Source organism: Saimiri boliviensis, chromosome 19 (genome assembly GCF_048565385.1).
Source record: "Saimiri boliviensis isolate mSaiBol1 chromosome 19, mSaiBol1.pri, whole genome shotgun sequence".
Classification (NCBI taxonomy): domain Eukaryota; kingdom Metazoa; phylum Chordata; class Mammalia; order Primates; family Cebidae; genus Saimiri; species Saimiri boliviensis.
The window spans coordinates 25,577,983-25,593,050 of NC_133467.1; the positions used below are offsets into that span (position 1 = coordinate 25,577,983).

The following is a 15,068-nucleotide window of genomic DNA, read 5'->3' on the forward strand; positions in this document are numbered from 1 at the left end:
AGGAATTTTAAGTTATGGCAATCTGGTGTGGTTGATCATAAAAGCAAAATTAATTTCCACAAAATATGTTAGTCATATTAAACCATCACACTGAATATACCCTCTCAGTACTTATAGCACCATGTAAATGTACACCAAGCTCACTCATGCACCTCACAGCCTTTGCGATTTCTGTTCCTTCCACTGAGTGGCTTCTTTTCCCTATTCCAGTCTTGATCTGAATGTCACCTCCTCAGAGAGACCTTTCCAAGTCACTATCAAATCATCTGATTTTATTTTCTCTATGTACTTCTCCTAAGTGTAAACCCTGTTCACTTGTCTGGTTTCTGTTTAATCTCCACTAGAAGGTAAGCATGCTGAGCACAGGCACCTTATTAGTCATGTTCAGTATAGCAAACTTACTTTGTGGTAGAATCTGACAGGCATTCAGAAATATTTTTGAATGAATGAATGATACCTAGAAAATCAGGGTATCTGATTTTCTGATTTACATCAGGTGGACTTAAGTCCACCATAAAACTTGAAAGAAATTATTTCCAAACAAGAAGTATGTGCTCAGAGCACTCCTTTATTGATTTTGAATAAAGGCAGCTCATTCAGCAAAATGCTACTACAAGTATACTCCCCTCATAGACTATCTGAAAGTCAATAGTTTAACAAAACAAAAGTAAAAACATTGTCTAGCCAAATACTTCTTTTTAAAAGTCAGGGCCATTAAGTAACCAAGAACAGCTTCTGGTTTGTGATGTTCTTGGCCATTTAAAGAGCACCAAGTTCTATTTTATTTTTTGTTTATAATGTTTTCCTCAAGATTAGCACAGGTTCCTTCAAATAATAAATTTAGAACTATCTTCTATTTAATAAATGTGAAATCTGAGAACATTTTAAACGGAAATTCTAGATTCAAACTACAACTCAACATAAACAATTAGGATCTTGTGAGAGCACAGTGTCAGTTAATATCTAAATTAAAATTTGCTCAGCAGCCTATAAGTAGACACAAATCTTTGTTTTGTTGTTGTTGCTCACCAGGGTCTTGCTCTGTCGCCCAAGCTGGAGTGCAGTGGCCTGATAACAGCTCATAGCAACCTCAAACTCCTGGACTCAAGTACTCCTCCTGCCTCAGCCTCCTGAGTAGCTGGACTACAGGCACAGGCCACAGCACCTGGTTAATTTTTAAATTTTTTTTTTTGTAGAGATGGGGCCTCACTATGTTGCCTGGGCTGGACTCAAACTCCTGGGCTCACACACTCAGCAAAATAAATTTTTAAGAAACCTAGCCACTCCAAATCAGATCCTAGAGACACTGAATCTGTTAACTCTGAAAAATAAGACTAATCACGTCAGGAATCCTGTTGAGATTCCAGCTTCTCTTTGAAAATTTCTGAATATGAAGTCAATTCCACGTTCTGTCACAATGGAATAAGAAACAGTTATTTCAGGAAAACTGATGAATCATATATCTGTTAGCCAAGCATTTACTATGTACCAAGGTCATAAAATAATTGTAGTTTAGATTTACCCACATGCTACCAATTTATCTGCTCATTATTCCCTCTTGCATTTCAGTCTTTCCTTCTGAGTTCAATTTCCTTCTCTTAAGTACATATTTTAAAAGAATGTATAATTGTAGCCAACTCAGTTTTTATTTGTCCAAAAAGTTATTTCATGTTTACTCTTAAAGTTCAAATTTAAGGTTGGCAGTTATCTTTTCTCAGTATAATTTGACTGTCTTTAGGCTTCACTATTGAGTAGTTAAATGTGGCTCTTTTTTGATCAATCATCTTTTTTTCTACTCTCTAGTAAGATATTCTCTTTATATCTGATTCTCTGCAATTTCAAATGATAATGTGTCTAGGTATAGAATTTTTACTTATCCTGCTTGGAGTTTCATTGTGTTTCCTAAAGCTGAGAATTCATGCTTTGTATCAAATCTCAGCCAGTATGTATTTAAATTGATAGTAGCTGAGAACTATCCCTATTCTCTAACTCCAATTAGATTCATTTTGAACCTCATTCTATTCTCTGTATCTCTGAACTTCTCTTATACATTTTTCATCTCAGAGAAAAGAGACTCAGAAAAACACAGATCAGTACTACATATGTTAATTTCCTAAAGCATTCTTCAAAACATATCTAATCAATTGCTAAACTTATCTATTAAGTTTCTAAATTTCAATGACTTTCTTTTCCCCCTTTGTTGGTTGTTTTGCTGCAACTTTCTGATGTCATCTTGTTTTTTTCCTAGGTCATTTTCTTGTCATTTTGGGTTATAGGCTAGTATCTGGAAAACTTTAATCTGGAGGAATCTGTGAAGCTTGTGTTGAAAGCGCATTCCTTCAGAAAGGCCATGTATTTGCCTCTGCTCCACTTGAGGCACTTCTAGCTCAGGATCATTTTAATTTCTTGCCTTTGGGTTTCCCCGACCACACATGTGGACAAATTCAAATAGCAAACTTGTATTTTAAAAGTGTTATGCTGTAAATTTTCAGAGATGACTTCTTTTTGGATCTCAGGCTAAGACCTTCATCACTGTACTTTGCTGGTGGGTGGATTTTTTCCCCCAGCCTACCCTTTTGCTAAGAGTATAAAGTCTTTAAGAGTTACAGCTCTATACAGGAATCCTCAGCTCCATTTCCCCACCCTGAAAAATCCAGTCTTTTCTCAAGCAGATCTAATGTAACACAAAGATCTGAGTGTGGTTTAAACAAAGGCCCTTACTTAGGGCAGCCCTGGCATTAGCTTGATAAACACTCATTTTTCTTTTCAGTGACCCTGGAGAAATCCCTCACATCCTTGAGCTTGCAGGGAAAACATGTAAAGGAATGTTACAGATATCTGTAGACATTTCACATAATTTTTCAGGTTATCTAATTCATTATATTGCCAGAAATCTCTGAAAATAACCTTTAAAACAGTAATTTCAATCTTCAAAAGCAAGCTTGCAACCAGTATTGTCTGCCCCTTCTGTGTTTCCATAGCACTACACAAAATAAGTATGTACTTATTTTACTCTACCTTGTCACTGTGGTTTACTTGTCTATTTCTTTGTCCTGAGTTTAACAGACATCTCTAGTGCTCCACAGTATCAGGTAATACATAAACAATAACTTATTACCTCAGTGATTCCTGCTCTGGCTACAATGGGAAAATAAGAATTAGCAGACTGCTTAGCTTCGCAATAATTTTGAAGATAAGACTCAAGGGGAGTGACATGATTTTCACTATGCTTTCTACTCATAAGAGAATAAAGGCTACCAGAGGTTTTGATGAACGCTCTAAACAGGAGAGTAGGAATGGAAACTTACTGGTTGATCCTGTACCACATGTGACAGTAACTCAGTAGCAATGAGGATAGACTTAATGTGTTTTAGAGGCAAAACTGACAGGTATCTTATTTGACATGAAGGATGGCAGAGGGGCTGACTCAAAGGTTAAAGAGAATGAATTACAGCGAAGAGATCAAAGTTACAAGAAGTTAATATTAATAAAGAACTATTTAAAGATTGGCACATATATTAAAAGGGTGAATGAAACTGACTGTATCACCCCAGTGAAAAATTTTTCATTTTACTTCAATTGATAAGTACCAGGAAGTCCAACTGTTGCAATGTATCCAGGATCTCTATTATTTGGCCATAATTTTCTATTCCAGCCACACTTTTCATTATTTCTTTACCTTCCCTCATCCAGTCAAATGAAATTATTCATTTATTAATGATTTTCTGCAACTGCTCAAACTGTTCTCTCCTTTCTTCCCTGTGTTCCTTCAGTCGGCAACCCCTATAAATATTTAGATTCTACCCTATCCTTCAAGTTCTAGCTCAACTGCCACTTCTTCCATGAAGCTTACCCATAACAACCTTCTTGAGAAGAGTATCTGTCCTAATTCAACTCTGCAGTTTCCCAAAAAACCCACCTCACAGACCTGCACAAAGAAGAAACTAAGTAACAACTGACAAATGAGCACTAGCCCAGGACAGCAGAGAAGAAATTTCTTTCTTTTTTTTTTTTTTCTGAGACAGAGTTTCGCTCTTGTTACCCAGACTGGAGTGCAATGGCGCGATCTCGGCTCAATGCAACCTCCGCCTCCTGGGTTCAGGCAATTCTCCTACCTCAGCCTCCTGAGTAGCTGGAATTACAGGCACGCGCCACCATGCCCAGCTAATTTTTTTGTATTTTTAGTAGAGACGGGGTTTCACTATGTTGACCAGGATGGTCTCGATCTCTTGACCTCATGATCCACCCACCTCGGCCTCCCAAATTCTTATAAGGGGAACTGGGCTTGAACTCTGATATCTCTTCTAAGTCTAAGGTTTTGTGATTCTCTAAAACCTTTACTAAAAGTAGTCTTAAGATACATCTAAAGTACATATTGCAATTTTTTTATATGGTAAACATTTACTGAACACTTCCATGTACCAGATACCGTGCTAAGCAGGCTTAAATGTGATTCCCTTTTAAACCTAACAAAACTCTATAAAGCAGTTATTCTTTGTTTTACAGATGAGAAAAGGAAATTCAGGCAGATTGTCCTAATATAAATGCTATACAAGTGGCAGAATGAAGGCATAAACTTCATCTTTTAACTTAGCCTATTGCTCTCGTACTGACATCACAGCTGCTAAGTGATTCTGAATATAATTTCCACATCTAAGTAAACAAAGAAAAATATGTTGAAAATATCATGAGCACGAATGAATCAAGTATAGACAGCAAATAATGACAAATTATTCTGCTATACTTGCAACAAAACATTTTTCAGCAAAGCAAAACAATTCTACTGAGAAGGTTCAATTCAATTCAACAAACATTTACTGTGAAAGGCACTAACAGGATTCTAAATGAAAACAGCTAAGGATAATATGAAAGTAGAAAGTCTACCACTGTATGTATGAGAGTTCACGGTGCCATGAAGGAAGACTTTACAAGACTAGAATCAAATTATTCCCCATTTTTCCATTAAAAAATCCCTTTGAAGAGGAAAAATATAATCTAATATTGACATAAAAGTCACAAAATATTGACACTGCCTATATTAAAATGTATCAAATCATAGTTACACCAGAATCTATTTTTTTTTTAAAGTTTCTTGGAGCATTCATCAATGGGAAAAGCAAAGTGAATACAGAATATTTTCAAATAACTAAAAAATAAACTAGAAATAGATTTTAGGTCTTGATCGTTACTACTCTATCAGGTAGCAATGGAAAGAGTGCAATGCACTGCCTAAGTTCAGCATAACAATGTAATTGAAGATGGTAAGCTCTCACTTCATAAAAAACCAGGACAATAGGAGATGCAGCAAGGTCTATCAGAGAGCAAAACAGTGGAAGCCAGAGCGCTGGCTTTCCACTGTCATCCTACTACCAGGAACTTTTGTGATTTTAAATAAGTGACCCATCTGTGAAATGAAAGACTTGGTGTAAATACTCTCTATGGTCTTTTTCAGATTAGCAACATCCAAACAATTATTAATAACAAAAAAAAAAATTTATTGCCATTTAGACATTAGTTTTAACATAAATACTATTTAAGAGCAGAAAGTTGAATCATTAAAGAAACAAAAATGAAGGAAGAAAAATTGTTCTGATGCCATAAATATAGAATAGAATAGTTAGAGGGTAAATTGCTTCGGTCAAAATCCCTAAAAGCAGTCAAAAATAAATATTAAAGAATATGGCTTCTACTTACTCAGCCTTCTCTAACTCCACAATTCTACACAAACCGAATACTAAGCTAGTTAAATTCAGAGAATTTACTATTTGTTTTATGCAGGGATAAGGAATAAAATTAACCACTTAGGCTGTTATTAGTATTTATTAAATGTCAGTAAGGATCCTCTCCTTTATGACATTTCTAGCAATGATAGCAAGGAATGTCTAATGGAAAACACAGTAGACTACTTGAAACTTTTAATCAGTACAAACTACAGAAAATAGCAAATTCTTGTCTTCTATCACGTTAACACCAGGCATTTGAACACCATCCTTGTGTCCAACTTTTCAAACACAACAGAAAGACAGAGGACACTAAAACATCTCTACCTACAAAGTGCAGAGAGTCTAGTCTCATGTCACCAAACGAGAAAGGAACTATTTCGGAATCTTCACTGACTTTCATATTGCTGTCATTTCTTAATGAATAATCACCAATATACACAATTTTGATCTTCTTATCCTAGTCATTTATCTACCCAACCATCCATTCATTCCAACAAATATTTATTGGAGTCCAATCATGTCATGTATAACATCAACATCCTCAGATCTAGCTCAGGGATCAGCAAATGTTTTCTGTGAAGTAAATTATACACAGTAAATGTTTTAGGCTTTGTGAGCGCTTGTTCTCTGTCCCATACTCTTCTTTTTTTTTTTTTTTTGATATATTCTTAAAGCTCAGGAGTCTTACAAAAACAGGCCATAGTTTGGACTTAGCCAAGTATCAATATCAATGACTTAATGGATGCTCAAATATTTTTAAATAAACTTTAAGTTGATAAGACTTAGTTCTTGCCCTCAAAAAGGGTCACAATGTAGTAGAGAAAGAAACAAGTAAAAGAGAAGTTCAATATCAAATAAGGTGTCCTATGAGTGAGGTACGCACAAGACAGTAATAGATTAATGTTCAGTAAGTGTTAACATGTACCAAGCACAATTATTCTAAGTGTTTCACATACATTAATTTACTCCCACAAGAACAACCCTATGAGGTTCTTTTATAACTTCCATTTTACATAAAAAAAAACAGGGCCAGAAATAGTTAGTAAATTGCCCAAGAAGATGTAATCAGCAGAGTGGAGCTAAAGTTTTAACCTGGACAGTCAGCCTCAGGAGAAAGCTCTGCATTTAACCCCATTTGCTAGGAAGCTAATAGGGCAGAGAGGAGGTTCAATATCTAAACCCTACAGGAAATTCAGGGCAGGCTTTCCTGAGAAGTAGAAGCAAGTGAAACCAATGATATGAGTAGAAAATGTACAGAAAAAGTAGAACATGGGAAGAAAAAAGAGGTGTGATAGAGATAAATCCAGGAAACACCAATGATAAGACAGAGAGTGAAAAGAAGAGGTGAAGAAGTGACAGGAGAAGAGGTTGGAAAGATAAGACAACGACCACATTATGAAGGTCCTCATATTGACGGTTCAACTTCAACTAACTTAAAGTTAGTCCTTAAAGCTGTGTGGATTTAAGAGTTTTAAGCAAGACTGATGTGACAGAAATTTTAAAAATGGTTTTCGTTTACTTGAGTAACAATATTAATATAGATTTGAGGGGATAAGTATGAAAATGGCGAGGGCGCCAGCCCATGAACCGCAGGCAAGAGTAGGAGCTAGAATTAAATCAGTAGCCATGAGTATGGAAAAGAACTGGATATGAACAATACAAAGGAAGCCTTGGTACTAAGTAATGTGCAACTGAGTGAAGGAGATGAACAGGAAAATACGAGTATAGGAGAAAGTGTGGCCCGAAATGGAGAAGAATGAGTCTGGGTATGTTTAATGTGATGTGCCTAAGGGAGAAGTTCAACTCACAGCAGAATTTAGAGTCGGGAATAAAAAGGAAAGGTCTCTATTGTTAAGTCAAGTTTAGCCTAAAGCTGCCTCCTTACATATTTTAAGTTTGGCCTAAAGGTTTTTCTGTACATGGTGAACTATAACAAGTAGAGGTGTAACCAGACCGTGGCCTACACCTATGCCAATCACTGAGTTTTGGCCAATCAAATGCAGCCAACTGTTGAACCGTGTTCAAATGACGCAAATGCAGAGCTGTAACCAATCCAGCTGTTTCTGTAACTCACTCCCATTTTCTATGTCACTTTCCTTTTTCTGTCCATAAATCTTCTTCCACCATGTGGCTGCGCCGGAGTGTCTGAGTGTACTCTGGGTGAGAAGGCTGCTCGATTCGCAAATCATTAGTTGCTCAATTAAATTCCTTTAAATTTAATTTAGCTGAGGCTTTTCTTTTATCACTATCTTCTTCCTAATCAAGTATTCCTCAACATACTGTCTAACTCCAGAATTATTCTCAGATGTCAGGCAACCTTCATTTCACTTTTCAATTGTTCTCTTTAAAGAGAACAAGTGTGATAGAGGTAACTGAGTAACAATTGAGAAAATATTATATCCCCATTGAAAGAGGATAGAATGTTTAGTCTTCATTTGTGACTGGCTCAAATGAACAGATGTAAGTTATACATCTGTTTAAATAACAGAGTTTGGCTCTTTCGTCAATACCCAAATACATGATGTACATTATAAAGTTAAGACCGGTCTACAAATGAACCTTTGGAGAACTGTGTAACTTAACATCTGTTCATTTGAGCCAGTCACAAATGAAGACTAAACATTCCACCCTCTTCCTATGGGGATGTAATCTTAAAGCATTTAAGATACTTAGCTCTGATGGAGAGGGGGCAGGCAGGACATGACACTATTTACATGAATGACTGAAAATATGATTTACATTTGTGTTACCAGGCACTTTAAAAGCACTTAATAGATGTGAGTCCTGTGTGTTCCTACTTTATTGCTACAACACAGCACAGTAACAAACATATGGACACTTAATGAATGCCTTTGGCATGAGGACATCTAAGCTGATAATTTAGCACAATTATTATAATTTCAGGGAGCGGGCTGGAAAGAAGGAAAATCTTACTTTTTATGCTTAGGACTTAAAAAAAAAAAGATGAGACTATTCAAAGATCATGCAAAGGAAGCTACCTCAGTGAAAAGGGAAGAAAAGTCAAAAGTTCACAAAAGCCTAAATCAGAATCATTTCAAAACAAAGGAAAGCAACATTGATTTGTAACACACCCTGACACAAAGTAAGGGCCATGTAAAAGCCCAATGTTGACTATCATTTTACCGGTGACTGTCGTAATACTGTTCATGCCTTTAAGGAATTCTGGCTGACACTGATACAGAATGACTGACTATAGAAACTGTTTTATTGAGAGCCTAACATGTTTACTAGTGGGAAGTGTTCAGAGTTATTTTTCCACATTCTCCAAATGAATAGACTAGCTATGAAAACTAAAAGTCTGAAAAAACACACCCACCCTAAATGACAATAGTGATAAAATCTCTAACAAAGAAAAAAAAAGAAAAAAAAAAATCAAGCTCAAACACCAAGCATATTTGCTACATATCATGTCTTCTTTTATTTTCACAAGATCAGGAGAGGAAAACTTTATTATTTCTGATATCACACATTTACAGCATGATTTTAAATACAAATCATTTTGTCAAGTCAGTTTTTTTTACTATGTTTCCAAACATACTTTCCATGAGTCACCATTTTTTTTCTCAATCTAGACAAGTAAACCTGCTCGTTAACCCTTCCACTTAGTTCCATCCATCATCTGTCCCTACCCAACTCCCATCAATATTTATTCCCTCTGGAATATTTGAGTTTTTTTGAGACAGTCTCCCTCTGTCACCCAGGCTGGAATGCAGTGGTGTAATCCCAGCTCACTGCAATCTCCGCCTCCCAGGTTCAAGTGATTCTCCTGCCTCAGACTCCCAAGTAGCTGGGATTACAAGCATGTGCCACCACATCCAGCTAATTTATATATATAAATCTATAAATGTAAATTTATAAATATATATAAAAATCTATAAATTTACATTTATAAATATATATATATATATATTTTTTTTTTCTCTCTCTCTCCATTTATCTGGGTTGCAAGGGTAGGTAACACATTATTCTCTCAACTCTGTTATTCTGCCATGGGAGGGACACATCAATAAGAAAAATGGTCCTTTTTCATAAACTTACATTTGATAACTTGTAACAGCTCTTGTCTGCATCATAAGGCAGAGGTCAGTTTTATTACCTTACAAAACAAAGGACTGAATTTCTTGATCCACGTTAAAACGTTTTTTATTCATATTTGCTATCTCATCAGTTAACAACATCTGTTACTACTACTCACGAATGTACATATTCTACACATAATGTGTGTTCATTTAACATGGTGAGGCTTATGCTATAAGCACTGTATACCATTATAATCAGGGTGGCATAGAAGGAAATGGAAGAACATGGAGACACTCCTGTTCCAATAGCATTTGAATACCTTAAACGTGTAATTATGTATTCCCATTAATTTACCTAATTACAATCAAATGAAAAAATCTTTCAAATGATCATTTTATTTGCAAAGTGCTTTACTTAAAGAATCATACAACTATGTACCCCTGTGAAATAGTCTTGAAAACCAAGTTTAAAATTAATTATATTAAAAAGGAATTTTATTAAATTATATTAAAATAGACAAATGAAGGGGGATAGCCAATTAAAGTTTGCAAAATGTCTGGCGTATTGTAACCACCAAAACAAATGCTGAAATGTGAGCTAAGTCAACATATCTTTTTTTAGAAGACTTGTCAGGACGGGTAAACATAAAGCTCCCAGACAATCTGAACAGATTCAATTCCAGCTCAGGAATTGGCCTGACTTTACCTGACCTTTAGCTCCTAAACTGTGTTGAATGATAAAGGTAACATTACCTTCATCGTTGAAGCCTAATCAGATTATGCTGGACCCTAAAATTTCCTGAAAGTAAAATTTATGGACCAGTGACAAATATCCTAGATCTAGAGAAAGGACAAATTCCAGTTATTTAACCACTATCTATGAAATCCCTATTACGTGCTAGGTACTGAAGATACAGCAGTGAGTAAAGCAAAGTTCGATCCCTCTTGGGAGTTTTCAGCCTCATAACAGAGATATATAATAACAAATTATGACAAATGCTATAAGCAAAAGAACAGTTATCTACAAGACCATATATCAACAATCAGTTTTTCTATGCAAACAGTCTTTGTGTTGAGAGGTGATGAATGAAACGGAGACTAAGCAGAGAAGTAAAAGGTCAGAGCATGGTACCTGTGAGAATCTGAACAAAAGTCTCAGCGGCTCAAGTGCAGAGACGAAGAATAAGAGGGGAGAGTTAGGCCTGGGGAATGTTAGTCTTTATCCTAAGAGTAGTAGGAAATAATGTCATGGAGGAGAATGACATGACTGGATTTGTGTTTTCATAAGATACTGTACCCTAGCTTCAGTGTACAGAACAAATTTAGCAAGGGCTACTATTGTGCTGAAAGGCAGAGAAGATGCTACTCAGACTAAGACAGCAGAGAATATGGATTTGAGAGTTATTAAAGGATGTCAAATAGGTCTTGGTATAGTAAGAATTTGGGAAGTGAGGGAAAGGGGACATTGGGAATTACTCCTAAGTCTTTAACTTGGAAAACCGGAAAAAATAAGGTGATGCTATTCACTGTCATGTGAGACACTAGAGGATGGCATGCAGCATCAGTAAATAGTAACTGAGGCCATTGGGACAGATACATTTGGTAGGTTGAAGAATGAAAAGAAATGGAAGCCTAGGACTGAGCTTTCACAGACTTGGATATCTATGGACAACAAAGGTGGCCAGGGTGAAGTGGCTCCTGCCTATAATCCGAGGCTTTGGGAGGCTGAGGTAGAAGGATCGTTTGAGGACAGGAGTTCAAGACTGCCCTAGGGAATTTTTTTTTTTTTTTTAATTAGCCAGGTGTGGTTGACAGGTAAAAATGGAGTTCCCAGACATTGTGAATAGATTCAATTCCAGCTCAGGAATTGGCTGGTTTTACCCAACCTTTAATTCCTAAACTGTGTCAAATGAACAGTTACTTAGGATGCTGAGGCAGGTAGCTCACTTAAGCCCAGGAGTCTGAGGCTGCACTGAGCTATGATCGTGCCGCTGAACTCCAGCCTAGACAGCAAAGTGAGATCCCAACTCTTAAACAAATAAAAAAAACCCCAAAGCAGACAAAGCAGGAGTTAGGAGAGAGATGAGAGGAAAATCAAGACAGCATGACTTCAGAGCTTCCAGGGAGGAAAAGGTTTCAAGAAAGCGTCAGTGGTTAAGAGTGTCAAACACTGCTGAGAGGTCAAATAAGAACAGGGCTGAAAGAATGCCCACTGGATTTCATGACCTGAAGGTCACTGATGAGCTTAAGAATACTTCCCAGAACAGTGAATTATTCCATGGCTTAGATGGCAGCAGAATGCAGCAAGAGCACATTCTACTCACTCATTAAACTTGTTTTCCATTTTTTTTTTTTATCCTGCCCATCCTTCTCTTGCTCTACACTCTCTTCTGACATCAATATGGCTCTCTTTCTCATGTTTTTTGTTCTATCTACTCATTTCTTTCTTTCCGTACTTATTAATTTTCTCCTTTGCCTTTCCCACCCTCATTTGATGACAATATGGAACTACTTCATTTTTTATTGAATAATTCCATTCTTGCTGTTCTTAATTTTTAACACTTTATACTTCAGAATGGTTGGGGACAGTGGTGGTACTGGCAAAATTTAATTGCTTTTACTTAGATAAAAGCTTTAGAACAGGCGTCCCCAAACTACGGCCCGCGGGCCACATGCGGTCCCCTGAGGCCATTTATACAGCCCCCCGCCACACTTCAGGAAGGGGCACCTCTTTCATTGGTGGTCAGTGAGAGGAGCACAGTATGTGGCGGCCCTCCAATGGTCTGAGGGACAGTGAACTGGCCCCGTGTGTAAAAAGTTCGGGGACGCCTGCTTTAGAGTAACTTATCTCAAAGAGTAGGTCAATAGTTTGAACAGGAAATAATGTCCTAAAAAATCAAATTCTTCTTCTATAAGAATATAGTCCCCTCTTATCTGTGGGGGACACATTCCAAGACCCCCAAATGAAACTGGGGCTAGTAACATATGTTTTTCCTATATATACATACCTACGATTAAGTTTAACTTATAAATTAGGCATAGTAGAATTAACAATAATAATAATAAAATAGAAGTTATAATACTATCTCAGCATCACTACTCTTGCACCTTGGGGCCACTATAAGCAAAATAAGGGTTACCTGAACATAGCACTGCAATACAATTATCAGCCAATCTCACAACCTAGGCAGCTACTGAATGACTGACAGACAGGTAGTGTACACAGCGTGGGATAGACTGAACAAAGGAATGATTCACATTCCCCCCGGCAGGACAGAGTGGAACACCATGAATTTCATCTCACTACTCAGAACAACATGCAACTTAAAACTTATAAATTATTTCTGGGATTTTCCATTTAATATTTTTGGATAGCAGTTGACTGTGAGAAACTGAAACCACAGAAAAAGAAACAGCAGATAAAGGGGGACTACTGTTGTCTTTTAGAATAAGCTAAATATTTTGCTCTTAGATCACTAACTGCTGGATATAATGTGGCACAAACTACCATCTCCATAATAAAATCTTAAAGTTATGAAATAAGACTCATCTAAAATACCTTCTCTTGAACATTTCCAGGGCACAAAGATATTCTTATACAGAAACTCAGAATGGAAAATAGCTAAGACATAGTGATGTTTCACAGAACCATCAATCAGTCTTTATTAGGATATGGCAGTCTCTCATGTATCATTTAACCAGTCATTATTCTTACCCCACCTTTTTGGATGGGGGGGGCGGCAGAATTTAAAACTTACCATTACTAAGACAGGGTGCTGTAAACACAGTATTTTAGGATGTCTTTTTCCTTGCCCCAAACCTTCAGAGCTCTGCTGGGTGACTCAAAGGTAAAGATCCTATAATCTTGTCTGTGTGCTCAAGCAAACACTAACATTTTAAAAAGCAGAAATGGAAAATCTGAACAGTTGAATTAGAAACAGTATTTAGCCCCATCTTCAATTTCAGAAAGAACAAGTAGAGATTTCAGAGCCATTGTGGCCTACTGTAGTCATACTGAAGAGTGCTTATTGTATTTTGCAATGTGAAGGACATGAGAGATTGGGGAGGAGCCAGGGCAGAATAATATGGTTTGGATTTGTGTCTCCACGCAAATCTCATGTCACTTAAAGTTTTAATACAGCTTTTAAATAAGCCAAAAAAGAAATGTCTTTTGTAAGAACACACTACTGTTCTCATCCTAGTTCTACTATCAATAATTATTACAGCTGGGCACAGTGGCTCACACCTGTAATCCCAACACTTTGGCAGGGTGAGGTGAGAGGATCACTTGACCCAGGAGTTCAAGAGCACTCTGGGCAACACACTGGGACTCCATCATCATAAAGAAAACAAAAATAAAAGCCAGACATGATGGTGTGAGCCTGTAGTCTCAGCTACTGGGGGAAGGCTGAGGTGGAAGGACTGTTTGAACCCAGGAGGTCAAGGATGCAGTGAGCTGTGATCACGCACTCCTGCCTGTAGTGAGACCGTCTCAATTTTTTAAAAAATTACATTCATTTGACTAAGATTAGCCCCAGAGCTCATCAGTTGCAATTCATTCACTGCAAATCTCAGGACTAAAAGCGGCATGTTTCAGAAGAGTATTTTTCTAAAAGACAATGAAAAAGGTGAAAAACGTGAAAGAACTGTAAAGGAAAATGAGAGGGTTGTCAAGATTCTTGAATGAAAATGGTGCCATTAATGAAAGGCAACAAGAGTTTTCACAAGAACTGGATTTATAAGAGAGCATAACTTCAATTCATGGTTTGTCCAGAAAACTGAATTTGACAACCAAACTACTTCAACTCCCAACTCTTTTGGAAACATAGTGAGTCTACAAAGAAGACTCGCCGGGCGCGGTGGCTCAAGCCTGTAATCCCAGCACTTTGGGAGGCCGAGGCGGGTGGATCACAAGGTCGAGAGATCGAGACCAACCTGGTCAACATGGTGAAACCCTGTCTCTACTAAAAATACAAAAAATTAGCTGGGCATGGTGGCGCGTGCCTATAATCCCAGCTACTCAGGAGGCTGAGGCAGGAGAATTGCTTGAACCCAGGAGGCGGAGGTTGCGGTGAGCCGAGATCGCGCCATTGCACTCCAGCCTGGGTAACAAGAGCGAAACTCCGTCTCAAAAAAAAAAAAAAAAAAAAAAAGAAGACTCACTACTAATCAAAGAAGTCTACTAATCAGCAAAGACATTAACTGTGTTAAATTTCAGATTAATTTTGGTCTATATTTACTAAGGCAAAATATAGACCAAATACATAGCAAATTCATATAAAAACAAGGAAAATAAAATAAGAGA

At 37.1% G+C, this 15,068-nt stretch overlaps 1 protein-coding gene across 2 annotated transcripts in view; it reads right to left on the reverse strand.

Annotated features, from left to right (window-relative positions):
• Positions 1–15,068, reverse strand: part of POU2F1 (POU class 2 homeobox 1) — a 187,635-nt gene that overhangs the window by 116,909 nt on the left and 55,658 nt on the right. Inside the window, exon 1 of one of the 2 annotated variants that reach the window (XM_003928085.4) lies at positions 1–14,733. This exon is cut by the window's left edge and continues 14,620 nt beyond it. The exons of the other annotated variant lie outside the window; for it this stretch is intronic. The gene's annotated coding sequence lies outside the window, so the exon portion shown is untranslated. Of the gene's footprint in view, positions 14,734–15,068 lie in introns of those variants that run through there. 2 annotated transcript variants of the gene reach the window in all.